The following is a 12,765-nucleotide window of genomic DNA, read 5'->3' as shown; positions in this document are numbered from 1 at the left end:
AATACAGTTTGTTATATGAAATGTTGCAGTCTTCACAGAGAAGAGCTTTTTACAGTAACTCCAAGCAGAGGGATAGCACAGCAAAAATGTTAATGGTTAAAAAAAATCAGTAAGATTAAATTAAAACTACAATAATTGTAGACATTTATTTTGCATTTCTTAATCTTGACATTTTATTGATTACAGTTCTTGTTTCCTGTTTGCATTGTGGTAGCACCGAGAGGGCTAAGTCAGGGGTTAGACCCTGATTGTGCTAGGTACTGTACAGTCACAGAACAAAAAGCTTACAGCCTAACTGTGTCAAAGTTACGGTAAGAGAGGGGAAAATACATTATTTGCATGTCACTGATTCTGAAATGCCACGTTCCTATACCTTTGAATTTGTTGTGTGTGTATGTGTAAACCTAAGCCACTTTATATAGTCTCCGTTAGTAGAGTATCTTCATACCTTACCTCTTCAGTGTATTAATCCTCACAACACCCCAGTGAGGAAGGGAAGTCTTATTATCTTATGCCCATTTTACAGATGAGGAACTGAAGCACAGAGAGACTGAGATTTGGCAAGGTCAGACAGGAATTCTGGAGAAGCAGGGAATTGAATGTGGGTCTCCAGAGTCCTTAGTTCTGATCACTGGACCATCCTGTGCACAATGCTTCATTCGAAAAAAAAAAAGTAAATGGAAAAATGAATGTAGAGGTCACAGCCACATTTATTATATGTTGAAATAGAATTTGTTCCAAGCATGTAGCACAGTATCCAGCTGAGAATGTTGTTTATGGGATTTGTGTGAGGGAAGAAAAAGCAGGGCAAGAGAAAGGGAGAGAAGAGAAGACAAGAGGGGAGGTGGAAGATAATAACGAGAAGGGAGGAGGAAGGCGTTCAGGAGAGATTAGGGAGGAGGCAGAATGAGGAATATAGAGAAGGAGGAAGGGATACAGGATTGCAACTAGTCTCCAGTTTAGGCCCTCAGGAGATTACAGGGGGTAAGACCGCTGTCATCTGGAGTACCTAAGAAAGGCAGGTTAGGTGAGGTGCACTGAATCATGGCTGCACCTGAGTAACTTAGGCTCAGTTGTGGCTACTACAGCTCCAGCTCCAAGCGATGATTGAGAAAGCTGCTTCTCCTCCATACAAACCATAGCTGCAGCATCCAGCCAGAGGGGAGCTGCAGGAGAGATAGCAGTTGGCAGAGAGTGCAGTCAGCTTCCTTGAGAGCCTGCAGGGCCGAGGAGAGCCCTGCAACAGGGGAGTGGACCCTGAACGAGATTGTTATTAGCTTTATTTATTTGTGTTCGTGCCTAGACGTCCAGATGAGATTGACACCATAAATACACAAAATAAAAGAGAGCCCCTATTCCAAAGAGCTTACAGTCTAACTAGGCCACACAGATACAGGGTTAGGGAATGGGACGCAATATAAAAACAGAGCGAATAAAGCGGCGGTGAGCAAATGTACAAGTTCTATGCTTTTTGTTGTTGCTTGGCAGTGTTTATATGACTTTTGGATGGAGTTTTGTTTATTTTACAGTTTATTTAATTATTTACATGATACATATTAAGTTGGGGGGAAGGAAAGAAAGGAAGTGATGAGCTAAAAGGACAACGAAAGGATGTGCTGTAAGGTGCATGAGAGAGAGCATGGCAGGAATGACAGAGAGGGGCATAGAGAACCAGGAACTTCATTCCACTACCCGTAGGCACTCTCCAGTTCTCCTCCAGCTCTTCCTTTTCAGGGTGAGACTGCGTCTGGAGATAGCTGAGTGGAGAGTGGTTTTGTTTCAATGCTTTACTTTTCAGATTAAAATATAATTCGTGTTTTCATTGTACTTGAAATTTTTATTATTGTGCCCAGTTTTTTTATTTTCTATTGTAAAAATAGTGTAATATTGCAACCTTCCAGCAAGAGTTTTTATATTTTTAATCTAATTTCGCTGTGTATATGCTGTGAACATAAGAGGAGTAATCTGCTAAAATCTACTCAAGAGTTCAGTATATCCCCCTCCCCCTGAATTTATCTCCAGCCAGCAATCTGCCTCAGATCCCAGCCCCTCCCTGCCCACTAGGTGAGGAGTTGGGGGAGGGGTACATTGGGTGCCCAGACCAATAAATTTGCTTGATGGATAAGTCATAGACTTTAAAGCCAGAAAGGGCCATTATGATCAGATAGCCTCACCTGCATAACACAGGACATAGAATTTCACCCCGTAATGTCGGCTTCAAATCCATAACTTCTTGTGTGAGCTAAAGAAATGTTATAAAATCAGAAATATTCCTGTACAGTACTGAATCAAAACAATGTAACAATTTATGAGCAAAAAAAGGTGTCATACTCTTTGCTTCTAACTAACAGTATGATCAGCTCTGCTCCAAAAGGTATTGGGTCCAGACTTCACATCCTATTTACATTTTCCCTCCATTGCTTATTATTAGGAACTAGGGAAGGCACGCTGTCAGTGGCAGGTATTTTTACACAGCTATACATCCTTAAAAGTCATGCCATCAAACATAACAATAGGCTTCATACAATTCGCAAATATAGCTTAGAAGAGTAACACATTTCAGCTACATTAGTCAGACGCAATTAGTTTCAAAGCCCTGACTGCCATGAATGAGATTTAGTTCTCTGCAGCTACAAGTATTTCTATTAAGTGACTTTATTGGTAATAAATATTTTCATTATATGGACAGAATATTCAGATGTGACTGCATTAAATAATACTAAACCAGTGACAAAAATTGAATTCCCTGAGATGGTTTACAACATTTTGGTAACAATCTGAATTAGAATCCTACCAAAGTCGGGGTGGGGGGGTTGGAACTACGGTTTTGGTTTGGACTCATCTCTATTTAAATTGCAGTTGCAAATGCAATTCTGAATGCTCGTGTATATTTATTAAAATAGGATGGATGCATTGGAAGTCTATCATAACCTTATATATCTGTATGCACATAGATATGGGCTAGATCGTCCACTGGTATAAATCAGCACAGCTCCATTGATCTTATAGGAGTTATGTCTGTTTACACCAGTTGAAGATTTGATTCATTGTATTATGAATCTCATACAAAAAATGACACTTGCACCTTTTGTACATGCTAAGAAGTCCAGTGTTTCACTAACAGGTTTTTGCATGCAAAATTGCTTGTAACAATTTTACATTTTCAGAGGATTACTTTAAAAATTCAGTCTCTATAAATTCAGTGGATATGGCAAAAAATAATCCAAACACATTTCTCTCTCTCTCTCTCTCTCTCAAAAAAGGAGAGCTTTTAGCTCATTTGTTTTGGTAGAGTGATCTGTATTATGCCATTACTAGAGCTCCATAGAAATGTATTTTCTTAAACACAGTCTTATATTTTTGTTTCCAAATGCATTTGGAATAAGCTATTGTACTACTCAAGCTGAGTTAAGTTGGCAGAATAGGGTGTATAGTGGTAAAAAGTGGCATGCAGAATTTATTGAAGATCTAAATCAGTATGAGGATGAACTGAGACCATAATTCAAACCTTTCTATCCAGAACTATATATCCCACATACTGAAAAGCATATTACACTATGGTGCATGTTTTACTTTCAGATATACATTTCTAAATAGAAAGGTTTGAATTTTGTACAAAATGGCTCCTCCTCTTAACGCAAGCTGAAATGCAGCCACCTCTGGGTTGAAATGTGAAATCTGGTAAACTGTATAAAAGTTTAGGACAGGAAGTGAAGAATACCATATCCAGATAAAATTTCAAGGGGAACTTAGATGGAATCATACAGCTAGAGGAGATCATGCTCCTTTACTATCCTACTATACACTCATTAACCCACACAATAAGAATGTTTCATAGGGGGAATTAAATAGTCAGGTGAGAACCTAGGTTTTAATGTTCTCAGACATGGGGGCTGCCTTTGTGCTGAAAGGGAAGCTTACAGTTATGTGGCAGGGGGAAATATTACTGCTGGAGAAACCAGCAAAGAATCACATTTTTGCTGTTCTTTGAGAAATTAGAAAGCAAAAGAATTGTCACATTGCATATACACTATGTATACTGTACTCATATAATTAAGCTGAAGCTTTGATTTTCCCTCCCACCCAATCCTATTATGTAATGTAAAATAAACACCGGAAAATTACATTAAACATACTAAGGATGTGTCATAACAGACAGACAATGTAGTTCAGTGGAATGTGTACTGTTAGCGCTCCAATGTCAAGGAACAACGAGGTGCATTAAGAAAGACATGTTAAAGAACATATAGTGCTTCATGTTTCGTTCTTGCTTATCTGGTTATGCATTTGAGGTTGCACAGCTGTACCTGATGGCATGATTTGGAGAATGTCATTTTAGTGACTACAAAAGATCAGTTTTACGTCCATCACAATTGGGACATGGGTGGTTTGACCTAGTGGTCAAAGCAGGAGTCATGACCCAGGCTGGGTCAGATACCAGGAGAGCAGAGTCTGAGATATGCCTGAGGGCAGACCAAGAGTCAGGTGTCAGAAGGCAGGCATGGTCAGGTTGCCAGGAGATCAGAGTCAGGCAGCAGGAGCAGGTAGCACAAGGGAAGGAATTCTAAGCCAGAGAAAGCCAGTTACACAGGAAGCTTCCTGTTCCTGTGCTTGGCTTAAATAGAAGCAAGAGACCGGTCAGCACCCCCAGAATTCTGCCAATTACATCCCAGAACTAGAGTCCTCTGTTGGATATGAGCTTCTAGGTCAGGTGTTACTGGGTCATATTGGTTGCAGGCTAGAACTTGCTAGCTGCTATGCACCTTATGGTCTGGGGTTTGAGATGGGGCACTGGAACAGGGGGAAAGGAGCCATGGCTGTCCCACTTTTGAAAGTGGATGGGCCTGGCACATTCACTTTTTGCCATGGCCCAGCCCCCTTCCCCTCCTTTTCCCCCTGAGGGCCCAGCCAGGCTGATTCTTGGAGTAGCTAGTCCTGGAACCCACAAGGGAAGAGGCAATTTTTGATTTAGTCCCAAGTGGTGCACAAAATCTGGTCCAAGAGGTGAATGTAGCTGAACTGTTTGGTTATAGCAACCATAATGGAATTAAATTTAACATAATTGTAAGGGGGGAAATACCACAGAAACCCACCACAGTAGCATTTAACTTCAGAACTTCACAAAAATGAGGAAGCCAATTAAACAGGAATTAAAAGGAACAGTAACAAGAGTGAATGCCTGCAAGCTTCATGGAAACTTTTAAAAACACCATAATAGAGGCTCAAACTAAAGATATAACCCAAATAATAATAATAAAAAAACAGCAGGAGAACCAAAATTGCCACCATGGCTAAACAGAGTAAGAGAGGCAGTTAGAGACAAAAAGGCATCCTTTAAAAATTGGAAGTCAAAGCCTAGTGAGGAAAATAGAAAGGAGCATAAACTTTAGCAATTCAAGTGTAAACATATAATTAGACAGGTCAAAAGAGAATTTGAAGAGCACCTTGCAAAAGAAACAAAAACTAACAGCAATTTTTTTAAGCATGTCAGAAGCAGGAAGCCTGCCACACAACTGTGGGGCCACTGGACGGTTGAGGTGCTAAAGGAGCACTCAGTGGGATAAGGCCATAGCAGAGAAAATAAACAAATTCTTTGCTTTGGTCTTCATGGCTGAGGATTTGAGGGAGATTCCCAAACCTGAGTCATTCTTTTTAGGAGACATATGTGAGGAAATGTCCCAAACTGAGGTGTCAGTAGAGGAAGTTTTGGAACAAATTGGCAAATTAAATAGTAATAAGTCACTAGGAGCAGAGTTCTGAAGGAACGCATATATGCAGAACTAATAACTGTGGTATATAACCTATCGCTTAAATCAGCTTTGTACCAGATGACTTGAGCATAGCTAATGTGACACCAATTTTTTAAAAAGGCTCCACAGGCGAACCTGACAATTACAAGCCAGCAAGCCTATCTTCAGTATTGGGCAAATTAGTTGAAACTAGAGTAAAGAATAAAATTATCAGACACATAGATGAACACAATTTGTTGGAGAAGAGTCAATATGGTTTTTGTAAATGGAAATCATGCCTCACCAGACTACTAGAATTCTTTGAGGGGAGTCAACAAGCATGTGGACAAGGAGAATCCAGTGGATATAGTATCAGAGGGGTAGCCGTGTTAGTCTGTATCCACAAAAACAATGAGGAGTCTGGTGTCACCTTAAAGTCTAACGGATTTATTTGAGTGTAAGCTTTCATGGGTAAAAAACCCACTCCTTCAGATGCATGGAGTGAAAATTACAGATACAAGCATAAAACTATGAATAAAATTTATTCTTGTATCTGTAATTTTCACTCCATGCATCTGAAGAAGTGGTTTTTTACCCATGAAAGCTTATGCCCAAATAAATCTGTTAGTCTTTAAGGTGCCACCAGACTTCTCATTGTTTTAGTGGATATAGTGTACTTATTTTTTCAGAAAGCCTTTCACAAGGGCCCTCACCGAAAGCTCTTAAGCAAAGTAAGCTGTTATGGGATAAGAGGGAAGGTGCTCTTATGGATCAGTAACTGGTTAAAAGATAGGAAACAAAGGGTTGGATTACGATCAGTTTTCACGGTGGAGAGAGGTATACAGTGGGGTCCACCAATGATCTGTATTGGGACAAGTTCTGTTTAATACATTCATAAATGATCTGGAAAAGGGGGTAAACAGTGAGGTGGCAAAGTTTGCAGATGATACAAAATTACTTACGATGGTTAAGTTCATAGTTGACTGCGAAGAGTTACAAAGGGATCTCATAAAACTGAGTCGGCAAGAAAATGGCAGATGAAATTTCATGTTGATAAATGCAAAGTAATCACATTGAGAGACATCCCAAATATACATACAAAATGATGTGGTCTAAATTAGCTGTTACCACTCAAGAAAGAGTCATTCTGGATAGTTCTTTGAAAACATCTGCTCAGTGTTAAGTGGCAGCCAGGGAATGTTAGCAACCATTAGGAAAGAGATAGAAAATATTATACTGCCACTATATAAATCCATGGTACAGCCACACCTTGAATATTGCATGCAGTTCTGGTTGCTCTATCTCAAAAAAGATATATTAGAAATGGAAAAAAGTACAACAAAATAACTAAATAAAAAGAGAAGGACAACAAAAATGATTAGTGGTATGGAAAAGTTTCCATATGAAGGGAGATTAAAAAGATTGGGAGTGTTAGAAAAGAGATGACTAAGGGGGGTATGATAGAGGTCTATAAAATCATGAATGGTGTGGAGAAAGTGCATAAGGAAGTGTTATTTATCTCTTCCCAAGAACCAGTGGTCACCCAAAGAAATTAATAAGCATCAGGTCTAAAACTAACAAAAGGAAATATTTCTTCACACAATGCAAAGTCAACCTGTGGAACTCATTGCCAATGGATGTTGTGAAGGCCAAAAGTATAATTGGGTTAAAAAAAGAATTAGATAAATTCATGGAGGCTAGGTCCATCAATGACTATTAGTCAAGATGGTTGGGGAAACAACCCCATGCTCTGGGTGTCCCTACACCTCTGACAGCTAGGACTGGATGACAGGAGATGGATGACTCAATAATTGCCCTTTTCTATTAATTCTTTCTGAAGCATCTGGCACCAGCACTGTCAGAAGACAGGATATTGGACTAAATGGATCATTGGTCTGAATCTCCATGGCCATTCTTATGTTCACCACTTACAATTGCCATGAAGGTTTGTGCAGCTATGTTTTATTAACATAAATGTTAAGTTCACATGATAGAATAGTCATGGAAAGCAAAATTAAATTTGCTTGGTGAGTGGAAATCAGACTGGCTATTGGTTTGCAGTGAGTGGTTATCACTACAGTATCTGTATTTTGTCCATGTGTACATACTCACACATCAGAGGGGTAGCAAAAACACCACTTTTTGCTGTTCGAGAAGATGCTCCAATGAGAGGAACTTCCTGCTTGAGGCAATATTATGACAAGTTATTTTTTCTTGCTACTGCTCACTCAGGAGTTTTACACCTTTGACAGAGTGGTTGAAGTTGCCAAGTTTTGATCTGTCATCCCCATCATATTTTCTATAGTGTGAAGGGACTTAATGAACTGTCTCACATAGTGGATTATGTGTCGTATGTATATGCTGCAATAGCCATTATCTTTGATGGCACTGCTACAGTATGAATGCAGACTTTGAGTGACACTCACCAGATGATTCCTGGGTCCATAAATCTGTAGTGATTATGGCTCCAATTCTGACATTCATACTGGGGTAATACTCCCATTGATATTAATTGGGCTCTTGCTTAAATAAGGAGGTCAGGTCCTTTGAATAGGACTGTCCTTGTTTCCAAGTAATAGCTTTCCTAAAATGCTGAGACACACGATTTTGCAGTTCACAATATTCTCAATCTTAGCTTTGGAAGTAAATCCTGCCCTCCTGACCCCAGCAGGTCCTAAACATCATGGAACCAATAATGTTCCATTGCTCACGAAATGCAAGAGTCATACAGAACCCCCAGAGGAGTCAAGACCCTAACATGGACAATGGCTCCATAGAGGACTCCTCAGACTAGCACAGAATGAAGTTGTATCCTAGGCTTCTTACCATCTTGAAGTTTCTGATACGTCCCCTCCATCAGCACCCCAAAGCATAAATCTGTAGGTAGTCTGCATTCTCCACTATACATAAGAAAAATATGGAGTGATTTCAACTGTATTATTTGTGGCATTGTAGGGGTGTACAAGACAAGCAACATGCTTATTCCATTTGGATTTCTGCTTAGGATGTACATCTGCATATTTAAGAATTTGATTTAAACCTATCTGGTTGCAGGCTACCTTGAAGGTATCATCCAGGATTTATTAATTTCAGCCATACTGAGCACTCTTTTCAGCAACTGGCTTTCAAAGTTGTGATATGACTCTGAGTGAATATGAACAGACAGTTCATACTCAGAGAACTATTTACTGAGAGAGCTCTTCTGAATAAGATAGCTTTCTGTCCTGCACCTGCATGTCCTGTACACGTGTCTATAGCAATTAAAACGAGTAGTCACACCCAGAATGTTTCTTATGTTTTTACTAGTCACTGCCAAGACAGCAAATGATACACACCAACATTATAGGCTTAAAACTGCAGTTTTCAAAAGAGGCTGACTTTTTAAAAAGTTTATGTCTATCTACAATATGCATGTGCCCTATACCTGCATTTCTTGTTGATAACCTTAGACATTTGGGGACAATAAACATAAATTTTGATTAAAGTGTTCCTTCAGTTCCCAAATGTCCTAGATCATTGTGTAGCACTCTCATAACAACATTTCTGAATTCTTTTGTGGCTGAATCAACTTCTTAGGTTGATTTTGCAGATAATCTTTTATAGTGCGGCAGTAGCATCCATGCATCTCCATGCATCTGAAGAAGTGGGGTTTTTTACCCACAAAAGCTTATGCCCAAATAAATCTCTTAGTCTTTAAGATGCCACCAGACTCCTCATTGTTTTTGTGGATACAGACTAACATGACTACCCCTCTGATACCATATTTAAGGTTTTATGCCTCTTCCATTGAGAAAAATCTTAATTAACACCCCTAAAAGTTTGGTTTGGTAAATTAATTTGTCTTGAAAATTGTCATATTTACTCTGAAGGAAAAGGATTTTTTTTCCTGGAAAGTTTGAAGAAAATTTGTCAATCTACTTTTGACTTACAGGCCCTTGAAAAATTACCCTGATTTGAAATTCAACATTCTGATGTATTTTTGTCTCCCTCTACTACAAAAGCAGCTTGAAACAACCTCTTCAAACCTCCTGTGTGGATAAATCTCTTTGCAAACTCATATACTGACTATATTTGAAGAAATTATGTAGTCATTAAATGAAATTATTCATGTTTTTCTCATGATGTCAATGGGAGCAGGACTGGATAGTATGACCAGAATTTTCAAAACTTGTGTGGGCATAGATAGCCCGTTTCAAGCTCAGTGTTATACACAATGGGCTCACAGTGGACTAGTTTGCCTTTGTTATATTCACTGCCTTGCATTATATTCAGCAGTAATGCAAGAAACCTACAGGCCTGTATCGTGTAAGACATTAGCTTCAGCAAGTTAGCCTAAGGCTTGAGGCCTATGAACTTTGAACAGATAAACTTGGAACAGATAAATAGCCCAACGGAAGCTGAAAATAAAGTTTATGGGGAAGTTCTGACCACAGGTACATGTTTCAACCACAGAAGTATCCTGGCAATGAACTGCCGTACATAACAGGTGCATGAGATACATCCATAGATACCTAACCACAAAAGGGCCAGGGTAATGAATTGGCGTATATGATAATAAGTTGAGATCATTGATATACTAACCTATAGGAAAAGACACTCCAACATTAGTAAGGTGATGAAATGTAAATAAGGCAAAGGGGGAAAATCCCCTACTGAATATGTATCACACATGGTAACGTCAGCGTAACATAACATATTGCATCCCAGCCTAGGGGTGGTAGGTGAAGGAGATGTAGTCCTTGGGAGATGCCAGGATGATGTTCATTGGTGATGATGGAGAAGGTGATGGTGTTAAGGAAGATGATGGCTAACATTCCAGGTTGTTCTGCAAGGGATGGTGTGAGTATATGAATGTGCAGATGTACATTCTGTAGTATCTCTATCTACCTTACTAAGATGGGGTGTTTGTGACTGTGCTAAATACAGACATTAATAAACTATATTTGTAAATATAAAAGAGTTCCTATAGTGTGAGTGTTGCAATGTGCACATCAGGGTTCCCACTATCTAATAATTTAAATAATACTGGGCCCGATCTTGGGACAAGGACCTGTCAACCCTGAAAGTAATAACTGGGGATTATTAAGTAATCAATATAATTAATACATAATCTAAAGATCAGGCAACATGACCAATGAACAGTCTAGAAATTTTGCCTTTCCGTACATTTTAAATAATTTTGAATCGATATGCCAGGGCATTTTTATGGCATGCAGAATACTGATGTAATATGGCAGGTTAACACAAGTTAATGGACACTAATACATTAGCATTGGAAGCTGATTCACTTGATGATGAAATGGTCACATCCATCTCCACTTCTGAACACTTAGCATTTAATTGGACACTTTTAACAGTGAATGTAAATGAAATATGCAGGATGAATAACTATGATTTCCATTAAATATCATTTGAGTGATTGGACATTTAAAAAGTTATGATTGAGTAGATCTCCATATTAAATCATTTAGATATAGCTAAATATAGCTGACTACTTGAGCCATACATGGTGGTGCACACAACTTCAGCAAAGTTTTGAATTTCATGCTCTTTGTCTGATAGATGGAGTATTGAGCTCAAGCCAAAGGAGCTATGCCAGTTTGCACTTGCTGGGGACCTGGCCTAAGGAGTTCTTAAGGACATTAAAGAACAGATCATTCTTGAATCCTCTGAGGATGTGTTTGGGGTCACAAGTCCCAAAGAACCTCCTTCACCTGTGTTTCCCACAAAAGTGCAAGGAAGAAGATCAACTCCTGAGCTCAGGAGAGCAATTCACCTTAAAAGAGTAGGCGGAACAGCCCCTTCTCTGCAGCAGCCAATGGACTGGGCTGGCAGGAGGGAGGGGAGTATGCTGCACACTCTGTTGGGAGGGTATAAACCAGTGGTTCTCAAAGTTTTGTACTGGTGACCCCCTTTCACATAGCAAGCCTCTGAGTGCAATGCCCCTTATACATTAAAAACACTTTTTATATATTTAACACCATTATAAATGCTGGAGGCAAAGCGGGGTTTGGGACGGGGGTGACAACTCTCAACCCCCCATATAATAACCTTACGACCCCCTGAGGGGTCCTGACCCCCAGTTTGAGAACCCCTGGTATGAACTATATCCTCCAGGGTCACTGCAGCTCTGCACTGTATTTATTCAGCCTTGCAGCAAACTGCCACCATCTACCCCCTATGCATTTAGGGTCAAATCCTACTCCTTAGCCATGACAAGGGTGGTGGTCTGGCCTCCCTTCCCGCACTCTCTGGGCCATTATGATCAGCCCTGAACAGGCACAGTAGGGTGAAGGGATATTGCAGTCTTCTTTCCTTCCCCTCCTACACTTGCTGGTCTGAACTTGCCGCATAAATTCATTTATTTTTATTCAGTGCTTATGACCCAGATGGGCAGTCATACTTCACTAATGGGAAATCTAAGGTAATATTGTTCTCTTAATTACTAGAGTATGTTGCTGGTGAGCCTATTGCATGAATATCCAAAGTAGCATAGAATGTCAGTCCACAGGTATATGCCTTGAGTCCAATGTCAGATAAAAGGGCAGATGTAGAGAACTGGAATTTTGTCTCTCAGGGTCATGCAGATGAATTCCTGGATGGACAGAAGGACAGAGTACAATGAGAGAGAGAGAGAAATCACTGAGAGGTCAACTCAAAGGAAGAGGAGTAAAGTAAGAAAGGAAGGGAGGAGAGATACCTCAAAGGAGACAGAATGAGGAGAGGAAGGTTGGGAGAAAGAGGACAGCATATAAAGGATAGTTCTTGTATTTAAGCTGAAACTTGGGTTACTACCAAATCATATTATACCTATCACTCTGATATTATTAATATATATTACAATAGAAAGATGGGGCACCTTTGTGGTAGGCACTGTGAAAACACATAGCAAGACCCAGTTCCTGCTCCAAAGTGCTTACAGTCTAATAGATAAGAGACAAAGATCAGGAGGTGAAACAGGCCTAGAAGTGACTTGCTCAAAATCACAAAGCATGTCATTGTCAGAGGTGAGATTAGAACCCACATCTCCTGACTG

The sequence above is a fragment of the Mauremys mutica genome, chromosome 5, assembly GCF_020497125.1.
Source record: "Mauremys mutica isolate MM-2020 ecotype Southern chromosome 5, ASM2049712v1, whole genome shotgun sequence".
NCBI lineage: Eukaryota > Metazoa > Chordata > Testudines > Geoemydidae > Mauremys > Mauremys mutica.
The sequence above is the reverse complement of the archived record's forward strand: the minus strand, read 5'-3'. Positions refer to the sequence as shown.